This window comes from Mobula birostris, chromosome 28 (genome assembly GCF_030028105.1).
Source record: "Mobula birostris isolate sMobBir1 chromosome 28, sMobBir1.hap1, whole genome shotgun sequence".
NCBI lineage: Eukaryota > Metazoa > Chordata > Chondrichthyes > Myliobatiformes > Myliobatidae > Mobula > Mobula birostris.
This window is the reverse complement of record NC_092397.1, coordinates 32,734,792-32,751,820: the sequence shown is the minus strand read 5'-3', so window position 1 is coordinate 32,751,820 and position 17,029 is coordinate 32,734,792. Positions and strand designations below refer to the sequence as shown.

The following is a 17,029-nucleotide window of genomic DNA, read 5'->3' as shown; positions in this document are numbered from 1 at the left end:
GCAAGGCAGCCCCATTTCAGTGGTAGAGAAGCTACTGGGGAGGATATTGAGGTACAGGATTTATGCACATTTGGAAAGGCATGGCCTGCTTTGGGACAATCAACATGGTTTTGTGTGGGCAGATCATGCTTGACAAAATTGATTGAGGTTTCTCAGGAAGTGACACAGGCTAAGATATAGGAGCAGAATTCAACCATTTGGCCCGTCGTCTGCTCCGACATTTCATTGTGGCTGATCCATTTTTCCTTTCGGCCCCAGTCTCCTGCCTTTCCCCTGTATCCCTTCATACTCTGACCAATCAAGAATCTATCAACCTCTGCCTTAAATATACATAAAGTCCTAGCTTAACAGCTCCCTGTGGCAATGAATTCCACAGATGAACCACTCTCTGGCTAAAGAAATTCCTCATCTCCACATTCTACAAGGATATTCTTCTATTCTGAGGCTGTGTCCTGATATTAGACACTCCCACCCATCTTCTGCACATCCACTTTATCACTGCCTTTCACCATTCGATAGGTTTCAATTGGGCCACCCCTCATTGTTCAAAAATTCCAGTGAATACAGGCCCAGAGCCATCAAACACTCTTCATATGACAAGATGTTTCATCCTGGAATCAATCTGGAGAACCTCCTTTGAAACCCATCGAGTTTCAGCTCATCCTTCCTAAGATGAAGAGCCCAAAACTGCTCACAATACTCCAGTGAGACCTCCACAGTACTTAATAAAGTCTGATCATTACTATGATTGGCGCAGATATTGTGAGACGAAGGGCAGGTTGCCATCTGTTCCATATTGTGTACTGATGAATATGTTTGATCTGACAGTAATTGCAGGGACATGGTTACAGAGACTGGGACTTCGACATTCCACTATATTCAATGTTCCACACGGAATTGGCAAAATGTAAGTTATTAGGTTTTATTGTTTTGCAATGGATTTAATTTGGCTTTTTTGACACTGATCAACAGAAAAGACTATGGTGTCAAAGTGAAAACAGATCTAAATTAATTGTAAATATGAAACAAAATAATTCATTGCCTTAGTATTTACCTCCTTCAAATCCGTAATTAGTTGATGCACCTTTGGCAGTATTTACAGTTGAGTCTGTGTCGATAGGTGTCTATCAGCTTTGCACATCTGAACACTGCAATTTTTCCACATTCTTCTTTACAAAACTACAGAAGCTCTGTCAGAATGCATGGGTTAGTGAGCGAACACTCCTTTTCAAGTCCAGCCACAAATTCTCAATTGGATTGAGGTCTGAACTCTCACAAAGCCACTCCAGGACATTAACTTTGTTGTTTTAAGGCATTCCTTTGCAGCTTTGGTTTTATGCTTGTGGTCATTGTCATGCTGGAAAATTAATTCTCTCCTAAGTCGCAGTTCTCTTGAAGACTGAATTTGGTTTTCCTCCAGGATTTCCCTGTATTTTGCTGCATTCATTTTACCCTCTACCTTTACGTGCCTTTCAGGGCCTGCTGCAGTGAAGCATACCCACAGGATGATGCAGCCTCCACCATACTTCACGGTAGGGATGGTGTGTTTTTGATGTTGTACGGTGTTTAGCTTACTCCAAACTTAGTATTTGTGATGGTCAAAAAGTTCAATTTTGTTTTTGTCAGACCATAGAATCTTCTTCCAACTAACTTCAGAGTCCCCAACAATTCTGGGAAACTCCAGGGAAGATTTCATCAGAGCATTTTTCAACACTGGCTTTTTCTCTGCCACTCTCCCGTAAAGCTGCGACTGGTGAAACACCCGGGTAACAGTTGATGTATGCACAATCTCTCCCACCACTGAAGCTTGTAACTCCTCTAGAGTTATCATAGGTCTCTTGGTGGCCTCCCCCACTGGCCCCTTCTTGCATGGCCATTCAGTTTTTGAGGATAGTCTGCTCTTGGTAGATTTACAGCTGTGCCATATACTTCCCACTTCTGGATGAGTGACTTAACTGTACTCCAAGGGCATTCAGTGACTTGGAAATGTTCTTGTATCCATCTCCTGGCTTGTGTTTGTCAATTACCTGTTTGCAGAGCAGCTCAGAGTGTTGATTTGTCTTCACGGTGTAGTTTCTCCCAGGATACTGACTCACCAGCAGTTCGACCTTCCACTTACAGGTGTACTATTACTACAATCAATTGAAACACCTTGACTGCACACGGTGATCCCCATTTAACTGATCATGCAACATCGAAAACTAGTTGGCTGCACCAATGATGATTCGGTGTGTCAGTGTCATATTAAAGGGGGTGAATAATTAAACAGACAATTATTTTGTGTTTTAGATTTGTAATTAGTTTAGAGCATTTTGTAGAGATTTGTTTTCCCTTTGACACAAAAGAGTCTTTTTCCATTGATTGGTTTCAAAAAAAGCCAAATTCAATCCACTGAGATTCAATGCTGTAAATTTTCATAGGAACTTTATATGTAGGGACAATGATGGTGAAAGGGGGAGGGAAAGACAACATTGGTAGGAGCGGCCTCAAGATCCTGGGGTGTGGTCAAAGGCATTCAAGGAAATATTAAATCAAAGAACATACAAAGAGGCGCTGGTGGTGCACAAGAGAATCAGAGATTTTCTAGGAACCAGTGAAAAGCTAAAAGTAAAAAGGAACACGCAGAGAAGTTCACTCAATAATTTGCATTAGTGTTCACAGTGCGACACAGCAAACATCCCACAGATATCTAACGGTGACATTTCAACATTGTGCCATAATGTATAACAATTGGCATCACAAGGGAGAAACTAATGGGACTAAAAGCAAACTTTACCAGGTCCCAACGACCTGCACTGGAGGGTTTCACAGGAAGTCTGTAGAGAAAGTAGAGACATTGAAGTTTGTCAAAACTCACTGTTACAGAAAGGTCCCAGTGGAGTTGAAAACCATTGCTGAAGAAGGGTGGAAGATAAAAAGCAGGTAACTGTAGTCCTGTTAACTTCACTTCAGGTACTGGAGTTGATAATCTATCAAGAAATAACAAATCATTTGGAAAAGTTCAATGTCTACAGTCAGGTTCACACAGATTCCACGATGACCAAAGTTCCCATCTGAGCTTGTGGTCTGTAACCCCCTCACCACCACATTATGAAGAAGGTTATCCTCCTCCTTGTCCCATTTCTCTGCATTTGGCCCAGATACTTCAAAACCTTTTCTTTCCATCTATCTGTCCAAGTGCCTTTTTAATGTCCCTGACTCAACCATTCCCCCTAGCAGCTCATTCCATTTCCAGCCTCCAGGTCCCTCATGATTTTATACACCTCTGCAATATCAGCACTCATTCTCCAACATTACAGGGAAAATTATCCAAAACACCTTTCCACAAATCCTTTGAGATCCAGTAACATCCCCATAAATCTCCTCTGTGCTCTTTCCAGCTGAATGGTGTCTGTCATACAGCAGGGTCACAGAAACTAAACACTATTTGCAAAATGTGGCCAAACCAACGTGTTGGACAACTGCAACATCTCATCCCAGCTTCTATATTCGGGGCCCTGAGTGAAGGCCAGTGTTCCAAAAGCCTCTTCACCACCCTGTCCATCTGGAACCTGGTCTTGGACCCTGTAACCTGGGTTGTTGAATGTTAAGTCATGTTTGACAAACACACCAGAGATTTAAGACTTTACAGGGGAAGTTGGAGAAGTGGTGTTTTTGGATTTTCAGGAGCCATTTGCCAAGGTGCCACAAGTAAGGCTGGTGCACAAGACCAGAGCTCAGTACTGGGAAGGAAGTGTGTTAATACTGACTGAAGACTGGTCATCATACTGAGACAGAATAACAGGTCTGTTTCAGACTGGGATGATATAACTAGTGGAGTGTCCCAGCGACCAGTTCTGGATTGTCAATGATTTATTATTGATATTAATGACCCGGAGGAGCGGCAGAGAGTGAGGAATCCACGGTGGCAATGACAGTGAATGTGGTGGGGGACATGTTGTGATTGGACATTTCATCTCTTCAATGGGACATGGGAAGCTGGTGAGCAGAATACATGGTAAACGGAGTTTAATGTGGTGAAGTGTGAAGGCATGTCGAGTGGTAGGAGGAATCAAAAGTCAAACTATTATTTATGTGGAGATAAATTATAAATGAGAGAAATAGAGAGGGGTCGAGGTGCTGAACTACACAACAAAATAGAGACAGGAGCAGTGAGTGGTTCATAAAGCCATATATGACCAAGGTTTAGAGCTGAATGGTCCATTGACATTTACTGCTGGGGTGTTGGTGCAGAGAAACAGAGAAGTGTTGTTACTGTGACAGACAAGTGCACAATGATGGATTTTGGGAAGTTAAAGCAGGTCAGGACATACCCAGTGAATGGAGGGTCCTGAGGAGTGTTGATGAAAGAGAAACCTGGGGCACAGGTACCTTACTCCCTGAAAGTGCCAACACAGGCAGACAAGGTGGTGAAGAAGGAGCACAACATGCTTGTCTTCATTGGCAAAGGCTCTGAGAGGAGTTGGGACATCACATTACAGTTGTACAAATCAATAATGACACCACACCAGGAGTACCCTGTGCAGTTCTGGTTACATGAGAGGAAGGATGTGATTAAGCTGGAAAGGTGCAGAAACAATTCACAGGAATGTTACCTGCTCTGGGGGCTTGAGTTACAAGGAAATATCAGACTGACTGGGACTGTTTTCCCTGGAGTGAAGGAGACTGAGGGGGAGACCTGACAGAAGATTATAGAACTATGAGAGGTGTAAACAAGGTAAACAGGCAAGATCATTTTGCCAGGGTAGAAATATCAAATATGAGAAGGCGCAGCTTTAAAATGCCAGGGTGAGAATTTAAAGGTGGACATTAGGACAGGTAAGATTTCTGTTTCTGTACAGAGAGTGGTGAGGGCCGGGTATGGGCTGCCATGGGGAGTGGTGGAAGCAGATATGATAATGACATTTAACAGGGTTTTAGATAACCAAATGAATATTCAGAGAATTGAAGCACATGAATTATAAGCAGGCAGAAGAGACTTAGTTTCATTTGGCATCGTGTTCAGCACAGACATCATGGGAAGAAGGGTCTGTTCCTGTGCTGTACTGTTCTGTGTTCTCGGTGAGCCTCAGTGACAGGGGAGTCTTTAGCCGGGGTCACAGACAAGTGTATCTGTGGCAAGGAGAGAGACTGCACGATGGTGCATTGCCTCCCTGGTACCAGGGCCAAGGATGGAATTGAACAAGTACAGGCCATTCTGAAAGGGCAGGGTGAGCAGCCAGAGGTCGTGGTCCATATTGACACCAACAAAAGAGAAAAGTCCTGCAAGGAGAACTCAGGGAGTTGGGGAAAAAGTTAAGTGGAAACTCTGTGGTCGGGGGGGGGGGGGGGTGGAAATCCCAGTGCCACCTGCTAGCGAGGGAAGAAATAAAAGTGTGATACAGTTATATGTGTGGTTCACGAGCTGGTGCAGGATGGAGGGTTTTAGTTACATGGATCATTGGGCTCTCCTTCAGGACAGGTGATGGGAAGAGTAAGATGTCAGCAACTGGCATTGACGGATGTGGATTAACACAGGAAGTAAGTCCAAATGGATAAATTACAGTGTCTCAGTAGCATTACAAGTGCACAGATATACAAATATCAGAAGAGAAGCAAGAGAAAGAATAAAAAGTCAGTTACCTCCAACAGTCTAACATGGGGGTGGGGTGGGGTGGGGGGGGGGGTCATCACTTCCCCGGCTATAGGTTGACTCATTATTGATCCTGACGGCCCAGTGTAAGAATGACTTCATACAGCGCTCCTTGGAGCAGCAGAGTTGTCTTATTCTGTTACAGAAGGTGCTCCTCTGTTCAGCCAAGGTGGCATGCAGAGGGTGAGAAACATTGTCCAGGATTGCCAGGATTTTCCGTAGGGTCCTTTGTTTTACCACGGCCCCCAGTGTGTCCAGTTTCACTCCTATAACAGAACCAGCCTTTCCAATCAGTTTATTGAGTCAGATGGCATCACCCGTGTTGGTGCCATTGGCCCAGTACACCACTGTGAAGTTAGGCCGAGTTACTGAGCACAGTGGCACTGAGGGCCTGAAGTGTGTTTATATCAGTGCAGTGTAGAACGGTTACGGCAGACGTACTTAGAGCCTGGATTAGTACATGGCATGGTGACTCAGCCATTACAGAGATCTGGCTGAGAGAAGGGCAGCACTGACAGATAAACATTCCAGGATTCAGATGATTCAGACAGTCCAGAGGGAGGTGAATGAGGTTCGGGCTCTGTACTGCTGATCAGGCAGAATGTCACAAGGTCAAGGTCATCCCAGAGGCTCATCCAGTAAGACAATGTGGGTAGAAATCAGGAATAAGAAAGGTGCAATCACCATGATGGGATTATACTGTCGGCCTCCCAATAGCCAGTAAGAGACAGAAACAGATATGTTAGCAGGCTATGGGATGATGCAAAAACTGCAGAGTAGATTTGGTGAGTGAATATCTCCTCAGAGTAACTGGGACTCCGTTACACCCTGAGGCTTGGATGGGGCATTATTTGTGTTCAGGAAGGTTTCCTGAAACAATATGTCGTCCACCAGGGAGGGCGACATTCTTGACTTCACCTTGGGAAATATGGGACTCAGCAGAGTGGTGGCAGGAACAACCAGTGTTCAAAGAGGAATTAGACAGGTCCTTCAGGGGAAATGACCTGCACAGCTGTGGGGACAGAGTGGGGAATGGGATTGTGGAAATGTTGTAGCAGGAGTTGGTATTAACTTGATGGGTCAAATAGTCTCGACAATCACAGAATGATTCTCTGCCCAATAATAGTCTGAAAGGATCATTCTGGTCGCCAGTGAATCTTCCAAGCTCCAGGATGGACAAGATCAATTGTGTAATAAGGACACACTTCTGTTGAAACACTGACACTATATATCAAGCACACTGAGCTGCCAGAGCACAGCACCGGCCAGTGAGGACACAGACCAGTACAACACCCGGCTCTCTACTACAAAGTTCAAAGCTGAAAATAAATGTACTATCAAAATACATTTCTGTCACCATATACAACCCTGAGATTAGTTTTCTTGTGGGCATACTGCTGGTTTGTTAGAGCAGTTGGGGAGGGTTGAAACTAATTTGGCAGGGGCGTGGGAACAGGCATGAAAAGACTCAGGGTAGGACAGATGGTAAAGAAAGCAAAGATCGCATGCAGTCACACTGTCAGGAAGGGCAGGCAGATGATAGGACATAACTGCAGCCAGCAGGGTGAGTATCAGTGCATGAGGGATGCAGAATCAATAAGGGTAGCAAATACAGTACTCAAACTGTTATATCTCAATACGCAGAGTATAAGAAATAAGGTGGATAATCTTATTGCCCTATTATGGATTGTTGTGACCATCACTGAATCACGGCTGAAGAATGTTTGTAGTTGGGAGCTAAGTGCCCAAGGTTACACGTATCAGAGGGACAGGAAGGTAGGCAATGGGGATGGAATGGCTCTGCTGATAAAGAATGGTAACAAATCAGTAGAAAGATGTGACAAAGGATCGGAAGATGTTGAATCCTTGTGAGTTGAGGTAAAAACCTGCAAGTGTAAAAAGGACGTTGATGGCAGTTGTACACAGGCCTACAACAGTTGCTGGGATGTGGGCCACAGATTACAACAGGAAATAGAAAAGGCAGGTCAAAAGGGGAATGTTATTTGAGATTTCATGGGAGTCAGGGGAGATTTTAACATGCAGGTTGATTGGGAAAATCAGGTTGGAAATAGATCTCAAGAGAGTGAGTTTGCTGAATGCTGAACAGATGGCTTTTTGGAGCAGTTTGTCATTGAGGTACTAGCGGATCACCTATACTGGATTATATGTTATTGAATAAACTGGAGGTGATTTGGGAGCTTAAGGTAAAAGAACCCTTAGGAGGCAGTGGTCTCAGTATCACTGAGTTCAACTTGAAATTGGACAGGGAGAATGTACAGTCTGACACAGCAGTGTTTCAGTGGAGTTAAGGTAGTTACAGTGGTTTGAGAGAGGAGTTGGCTAAAGTAAATTGGAAGGAAATGCTGGCAGGGATGGCAGCAGAGCAGCAATGGTGTGAGTTTCTGGGGAAAATGAGGAAGGTGTAGGATAAATGTATTCCAGAAACAAACAAATACTCAAATGGCAAAATAGTACAACCGTGGCTGACAAGGAAGTCAATGCTAATGTAAAACCAAAAGGGAGGACATACAACAAGCAAAAATTATTCAGAATACAGAGGATCGGGAAGCTTTAACAGCTGACAGAGAGCAACCTAAAGAGGGAAGAGATGAAACATGCAAGCAAGCTGGCAAACATGATCAAAATGGATAGTTTTAGCTTTTTCAAGTACGTAAAAATAAAAGAGAGGTGAGACTGGGTAAAGGACTGCTAGAAAATGAGGCCAGAGGAATAATAACGGCGGGGGTTGGGGGGGATACAAGGAAATGGCAGATGAACTAAATGAGTATTTTGTATCAGTGGAAGATACTAGCAGTGTGCCAGGTGCTGAAGGGTGTGAGGGAAGAGAAGAGCAGTTATTATTACAAGGAAAAAGGTGCTCAAAAAGCTGAAAGACCTGAGGGTTGATAAGTCACCCGGACCAGATGAACTGTACCCCAGGGTTCTGAAAGAGGTAACGCTCCTGACTGACCGTGTGAAGGAAATGGAGCTGGAGATGGACAGACCCAGAGTTTCCAGGATGCTGAGACCAGAGATTCAGTGGGTTGGTCAAACCTGAGGTCAGGCTGCAAATAGTTTGGTCGCGACCACGACTGGAAAGGGGAAGAGACAGACAGTGCAATGTCTCCCTGTGGCTGTGACCCTCGGTAACAAGTACACTCATTTGGATACCCCTGGGAGGATGATGAACCAGAGCACAGCAGCCCGTCAGGTCGGTGGTACTGACACCCCGGTCCGATGCTCCGCGGGAGGAAAGGTCAATCACAGCAGTGATGACAGCAGACTCACAGTACAGGGGATGTGCAGGAGATTCTGTGGCCGCAACAGAGATGACACGATGGTGTGTCCCCTCCTGGGTACCAGGGTCAGGCACGTCTCAGATGTGCAGAATTACCAAAAGATAAACTTGCTGGTTGAGCCGGTGGCAAGGAAGAGCCAAATGCAATGTTAGCATTCATTTAGAGAGGAGTACAATACAAAAGCAAGGATGTAATGCTGAAGATTGATAAGGCATTGGTCTGCTCACACTTGGAGTATTGTCAACTGTTTTGTGCCCCTTATCTAAAAAAGTACGTGCTCGCATAGGAGAGGGTCCAGAGGAGGTTCACAAGAATGATCCTGGCAATAAAAGGGTTAATGCACAAGGATTGTTTGATGGCTCTGGGCCTGTACTCAATGGACTTTAGAAGAATGAGGGAATCTTGTTGAAACCGATCAAATATCGAAAGGCCTGGGATGAAGTGGGCAGTCTAGGACCACAGGACACAGCGTCAGAATACTAGGACACCCTGTTAGAACAAAGATGAGGAGTAATTTCCTCAGTAAAGGTAGTGAATCTGTGAAGCCTATGTCAGGATGTTGTTCATTGACTAGAGCTCAGTGTTTAACACCATCATTCCCACAGTCCTGATTACTAAGCTACAGAACCTGGTCCCTCTGCAGTTGGATCCTTGACTTCCTAACCGGGAGACCACAATCTGTGCAGACTGGTGATAATCAGAATGTGTGGATTAATGGAGTCGGGCTAACCCCTATTGACATCAATGGATCCGGGGTTAAGAGGGTAAACAGCTTTAAGTTCCTCGGCATCAATATTACTGAGCTCACATGGTCTATACATACAGGCTGTGTGGTGAAAAGGCACAACAGCGTCACTTTCACCTCAGACAGTTGAGGAAGTTTGCTATGGGCCCCCAAATCCTAAGGACTTTCTACAGGGGCACCATTGAGAGCATCCTGACTGGCTGCATCACTGCCTGATATGGGAACTGTACCTCCCTTAATCGCAGGACTCTGCAGAGAGTGGTGTGGACAGGCCAGCACATCTGTAGTTGTGAACTTCCCATGATTCAAGACATTTACAAAGACAGGTGTGAGAAAAGAGCCTGAAGGATCACTGGGGACCTGAGTCACCCCAACCACAATCTATTCCAGCTGCAACCATCCAGGAAATGGTATCGCAGCATAAAAGCCAGAACCAACAGGCTCTGGGACAGCTTCTTCCACCAGCCTATCAGACTGATTAACTCACACTGATTTGAGGGCATTTCTATGTTACATTGACTGTTCTATTTATTATCAATGATTATAAATCACTATGATTGCACATTTAGACAGAGACATAACGTAAAGATTTTTACTGCTCATGTACGTGAAGGATGTAAGAAATAAAGTCAATTCAAGTTCAAATTAATATCTTCTCTTCGCTGATGATCAACACTGGCCCTGGTGCACCTCAGGGATGTGTGCTTAGCCGACTGCTCTACTCCCTCTATAACCATGACCGTGTGACTATAGCTCAAAAGCCAACTACAAATCTGCTGTTGGTAGAATTTCAGATGGAGAGGACAGGGCATACAGGAGTAAGATTTACCAGCTAGTTGAGTGGTGTCACAGCAACAACCTTGTGTTTAATGTCAGTAAAACAAAAGAGCTGATTGAAGGAAGGGTACGATGAGGGAACATGAACCAATTCTCAGAGAATGATCAGAAGTGGAGAGAGTGAACAATTTCAAATTCCTGGGTGTCAACATCTCTGAGGATCTAACCTGGTCCCAACATATTGATGCAGCTACAGTATAAAAAAGGCAAGACAGTGGATATATTTTATCAGGAGTTTGAAGATATTTGGTCTGTCACTTTAAAACACTCAAAAACTTCTATAGATGTATTCTATATACTGTATATTATTTAAACTATATTATTTGTTTTTGCACTGTTTTTAATCTACATAATATATGTATCCCTATACACACATACTGATTTATTTATTCTTTCTATATTATCATGTACTGCATTAAACTGCTGCTGCTAAATTAACAAATTTCATGACACCTGCCGGTGGTAATGAACTTAATTCTGGTTCTGACTCTGAATTCATCCCCACAGACGGCTGTGGCCAATTCATTGGGGATACTGCATCATCACTGCCTGGTTCGGAAATTGCACCGTCTTGGATCGCAAGACCCTGCAGCGGATAGTGAGGACAGCTGAGATCATCATCGGGGTCTCTCTTCCCACCATTACAGACATTTACACCACACGCTGCACCCGTAAAGCCAACAGCATTGTGAAGGACCCCACACACCCCTCATACAAACCCTTCTCCCTCCTGCCATCTGGCAAAAGGTACCGATGCATTCGGGCTGTCACGACCAGACTGGGTAACAGTTTCTTCCCCCAAGCCATCCGACTCCTTAATACCCAGAGTCTAGACTGACAGCTACATCATTATTATATTGTAATTTGTCCTGTACTGTGGCTATTGCTTTGTTTATTATTTATTGTACTGCCCTGCACTGTTTTGTGCACTTTGTGTAGGTCCGTAGTCCAGTGTAGTTTCTGCGTCGCCTTTTCTTATCTCACTTAGTCTAGTGTAGTTTTGTGTTGTTTCATGTAGCACCATGGTCCTGGAGGAATGTTGTTTTGTTTTTACTGCGTACTGCACCAGCAGCTTATTGTTGAAATGACAATAAAAAGTGACATGACTGTATTTAATGTGGAGGTTCTTGATTCTTGGTGGGGGTAGGAAGAGGATTTGAGAGGGTTAAGAGATCTGTCATGATCGTTGATCCCTGGCAGAATGGTGCAGCAAACTGCATGGGGCCAAATGGCCTAATTCTTCTCCTGTACTTCATGGTCTGATGGTCTCGCAGCAGTCGCAGGACATTTCAAATGGAAGGCTGAGCAGCCAGACATGGTGGTGGACGGTGCATGTTAGTAATAGCAATGTAGGGAGGAGGCGGGATGTGCCCTGTGCAGTAAATATAGAGAAAGAAGAGAGAAACTAAAATTACTAAGCTTCATATTACCGCCAGTGACACTTGTTAGTGCAGAGAGATACAGGAAGATACCACTGATGAATGTGTGGCTGAGAATCTGGTGCAGGGGACAGTTTCATGGATTAATGGAATCATCTGGAGATGGGTAGGCACAAACTGTTCACTCCCCAGGGTCTTCTAGGGAAGGAACAGTTTTCTCACTCTGAAAACTGAAGGGAGTAGTTTTGGCGTGAGAGATCGGAGGTTTAAAGGGGATCTGAAAGGTGAGTTGATGGAGGTGGATAAAGTTATGTGAGGCATATAAAGGTTAGAGAGACAGAGACTGTTTTCCGACTAAAACTGTCTAAAACTGAAGGGAATGGATTTCAGGTGAGAGGGAGGAGGTTTAAAGGTGATCTGAGGGTAAATATTTCGCATGGAGAATTGAATTGACCTTATTTCTTACATCCTTCACATGTATCAGGAGTAAAAATCTTTACATCATGTCTCCATCTAACTATGCAATCACAGTAATTTATTATAAATGGAACAGTCAATGTAACAGAGAATAGCTGCTATCCCAAATGAACCGCCAGAGGAAGTAGTGGAGGCAGAAACAAACAAAGTCTCTGTTCATGAACATTTCTCAGGAACCTGTCATTCACTGTGTACATCCTGCCCTGGTTAAACTTCCCAGTGCTGGGTCCATTGTTGTTTTCCATCTGTATTAATGATCTGGATGAGAATGTATTAAACTGGATCAGCAAATTTACAGATGACACCAAGATTAAGGGTGCCGAGGACAGCGAGGAAGGATTGCTAATCTTGACATGGGATGTGGACCAGCTGGGAAAATGGCAGATGGAATTTAATACACACAAGTATGCGGTGTGTGCAACTAAGTTGAATGGGAGAAATGTGTGGTTTAAAGAGGATCTGAGGAAAACTGTCCTCGCTCCCCAGGAGGTTACAATCTGGAACACTCTGCCTGAGGAGGTGGTGCAGGCTGGTATTTAAGGACCATCTGGATGAGCATTTGAATCACCAAGGCAGGGTAGGAGACAGACCAAGTGCTGAGTTAGTGGAGACAGATTCTTGATGGTCAGTATGGACATGCAGAAACCACTGACTGTGAAAGTGCAGTGGGAACCTGGAACACAGAGCTTCAGGATGGACTCAGCTAAAATATTCAGAACCCAGTACGATGGATTTTTGTTGTACAAAGGTATTAATGGTCAAGTACTGAACAAACCCCCTTAAAAGGCTACCAAAATGCTCCCATTTCCTGGGCACCAGTTACAATACTTTGAAATAGGAATTTGGTGAAGTACTCTGGGTGATATTAGGACAGATGGCTGACAGCTTGGTCACGGTGGGAGGGTGCAAATGTCTTCTCAGAGGATAAGGGGTTCAGTGGAACAAGCTCACAGCTGAGAATGAAGGTGACAAACCTCACTGCTGTGGAGGACTGCTGTGGTCAGGATTGTACAGGATAGAAACTGACCCTCCGGCCCATCACATTTATGCTCTCCATCATGCACAGCTATACTAATCCCACTTTCCTGCATTAGTTTCATATCCCTCTGGGCCTTGCTCACTGAAGCCCCTGTGCATGTGCCTCTAATATTGTTACACAGTTCCCTGTACGTGGCATCACAGGTAGACAGGGTTGTGTGTTCTACTTGCCTTGTCAGCCAAAGAACTGCCTCTCATTAGAGCAGGACAAAACTGTTTAAAGACAGATTCAAAGGGGATCTGAGGGGTAAATATTTCACACAGAGAATAACTGGCATCCGGAATTAACTCCCAAAACAGAATCACTGGTTTATACAGAAATGAAACAGTCCCTTCGGTACAACTCATCCCCGCCGACCAAGATGTCGACCTGAACTCGGCCCATCTGCCTGCATTAGGCCCGTATCCCTCTCAACCTTTCCCATCCATGTGACTGTGCAAATATGTTTTAAATATTGTACCTGAGGCAGAGAGCCGGTGCAGTGAGGCGCTGACAGACACTCACTGTTCCGCGGGCAGGAAGAGGATCCCACAGCGGAGCCGAAACGATCGAGCCCACGTCGCCATAGTCCTGACGCCACCAGCCGGGATTTACCGTTCCCCAGGAAACGACGGAGGTGGGACATCTGTGACGTCATTCGTCACGGATTGGTTGTCTCTGTGTGTCACGTGATGGAGAGTGCACTGCCCGGGAGGCGGGGCAGAGGGAGCTGTCAATCAGTGGAGCCGCTGAAAAACTTGCCACCATTGTAAATAGAGTGGGTGCAGACGGAGATTTCCGGGATCGGTGACTCCCTCCCCACCCACGGGAATTGAGTGTGTTAGAGACAGTAATATTCATATTTTAATATGACTCTGCGGCATTATACATATTTAATGTTTGTATTTTGCATATTTTTGTTGGATAATCTTTTATAATTTGGGGTAAAATCCTTGTAACTAGATCACTGAAAAATTCATGAAGAAAGAGCGTCACGGAAAAATATTGTCAAAGCCAAAATTTTAACCCAAAGTAAGTTGTCCTCATGGTACGAAAATATCACCATCTAGTTCAAAGTAAAATCTATTCTCACAGTAGATTCATGTCACCACATACAACCCTGAGATTCTTTCCTGCGGCAATTCTTAGCAAATCAATATAACTTCCTGTGAACTGTAAATATGAGGAATTATAAACTGTAAACAAACAGTGAAAATTCAGAAAAAAAAGCAATAAATAATGAGCATGAAATAACCATGTAACAGAGTCCTGAAAAGAGTCCTGACGTAAGTGTATCTATCCCCTTTTGTTCAAGTCCCTGATGGTTGAGGGGTAGTAACTGTTCTTGAACCTGGTGGAGCGTGTACTGAGGCACCTGTACCTTCTGCCTGATGGCAGCAGTGAGAAAAGAGCATTGCCTGGGTGGTGAGGATCTTTGATGATGGATGTTGCTTCCCTACGGCTATGTTTCATGTAGATGTGCTCAGTGGTTATGAATGTTTTACCCGTGATGTAGCTGGGCTGAATCCACTAGCTTTGTAGGAATTTCCACTCAAAGACATTGGTGTTCCTATACCAGTTCATAATGCTGCCAGTCAGCACACCTACCATCAGACATTTATAGAAGTTTGACAAAGTTTTCAATGGCATGCTGAATCTCTGAGATTCCTGAGGAAGTAGAAAAGCTGTCATGCCTTGTTCACAGTAATATTTATATGATGGGTCCAGGACCGGTCCTCTGAGAGAGTGACACACAGGAATTTAAAGTTACTGACTCTCTCCACTTTTGATCGTACTTTGATTACTGGCTCATGTACCTCCAGATCCCCTGCTGAAGTCAACAATCTGTCCCTTGGTCTCACTGACATTGATTGAGAGGTTGTTGTTATTATGCCACTCAAGCAAGTTTTCTGTCACCCTACTGCATGCCAATTCATCGCCACCTTTGATACAGCCCACAACAGTGGTGTCATCAGCAAACTTGTATACGGTGTTGGAGCTGTACTCAGCCACACAGTCATAGGTGTAAAGCGAGTAGAGCTGGGGGCTAAGCACACTTCCCTATGGTGCTCCTGTGCTGATAGAGATTGTGGAGGAGACGTTTTTGCCAATCTGAACTGGCTGGGGTCTGCACCTGAGGAAATCCAGGATCCAATTTCACATGGGAGTATTGAGGCCCAGGACTGGGAGTTTACTGATTAGTTTTGAGGGGATGATGGTGTTGAGTGCTGAGCTGTAATCAATAAAGGGCATTCAGATGTTTGCATCTTTGCTGAAAAGATGTTCCAGAGTTGTGTGAAGAGCCAACGAGACAGCATCTGCTGTTGCTTCAGTAGGGGAATTGGAGAGGATACAAGTCATCATTCAGACAAGAGCTGATATGCGAATTCTTGGTTCCATCCCTCCCGCTTCTGTCTTCTCCTATCATTTTAGATCCCCCCTCCCCCTCCCACTTTCAAACCTCTTACTAGCTCTTCTTTCAGTTAGTCCTGTCGAAGGGTCTCGGCCCGAAACGTCGACTGTACCTTTTCCTAGAGATGCTGCCTGGCCTGCTGCGTTCACCAGCAACTTTGATGTGTGTTGCTTAAAAATGAGTCCCGGCTTTTCGAAGGTTAAGTCCCGGCTCTATGTTGATGTTCGGTCCCGAGTCTGTCTCTGATCTCCAAGAACCCAAGCCTCGACGATCCCGCAGCCAAGCTCAAGAGGAAAGGCCCCAGCTTGTCTCCTAGTCCATGGTTTCTAGCCCTGGTCCCGCTTTCCCCAGCCCACGTCTGCGTTTTTGTCCCTGTTCCTGGTCTGAATCCTGTCACGTCCCTACTCTAGTCAAATCCTGTTCCTTGTACTTCAATGTCTGTGTCTCGCATTTGGGTCCGTTCCCAGCACCCCTTTGTGACAGTTCTAACACCCCGGTTACCTCTATTTTCATCAGGAAACAGAGATATTATCTTATTTTAACCCAATAAAGCCTTCTCACAGTTTCTTATCTTAACGATTGGCACATCTCCTCCTCTTCAGGTTTGAGCACATTCTATACTCCCTAAAGCAGATTTCAACTCTGCAGTTAATTTCAAACGAGAAAACGTGCGGATACTGGATATCCAAACAACACATACACAATGCTGGAGGAACTCAGGTCTGATGAACGGTCTCGGTCCGAAATGTCGACTGAACTCTTTTCCATAGTTGCCGTTGCGTTTCTCTAGCATTTCGTGTGTTGTTGCAGTTAATTTAATGGGATTGATGAAAGAAGGCTGTTCCGGGTCAAATTTAAACATTACCTTGAAGTCTTTTTTCCTTCCAAATTATCCAGCCTTTCCTAACAAATCACTTGAAATTATTCCAGATCCAGATTCCAGATGTAAATTCAACTTCATTCCAACCTCCTCCCGCATTCACCAGAACCCTCAGTTTCCGGATCTTTTTCCAGACGGAGGGCCCCTCCTGAACCTACATTATTTCCCACAATCCCCACACATTCACTGCCAGCGCCACCAACCGCTACTGCTCCGGAGCCAGTCAGCAGCTCGAACCCGCTTCTTGGTTCTGCTGTCAATCAGGTTCAGGGGCGGGGCCACGCAGCGTTTACGTACATGCTGCAATGACGTCACAAACATTAAGCTCACCTTCCTCCAGTGCACTTTT

The 17,029-nt window shown here is 44.7% G+C and overlaps 1 long non-coding RNA gene across 1 annotated transcript; it reads left to right on the top strand.

Moving 5' to 3' along the window:
* The first annotated feature begins 834 nt into the window (after window positions 1-834).
* LOC140189116 (uncharacterized) lies at window positions 835-11,838 on the top strand. Its single transcript, XR_011883454.1, has 3 exons — window positions 835-907; window positions 1,477-1,532; window positions 11,021-11,838. It is a non-coding gene; the product is annotated as an uncharacterized lncRNA (long non-coding RNA).
* The last annotated feature ends 5,191 nt before the right edge of the window (window positions 11,839-17,029 follow it).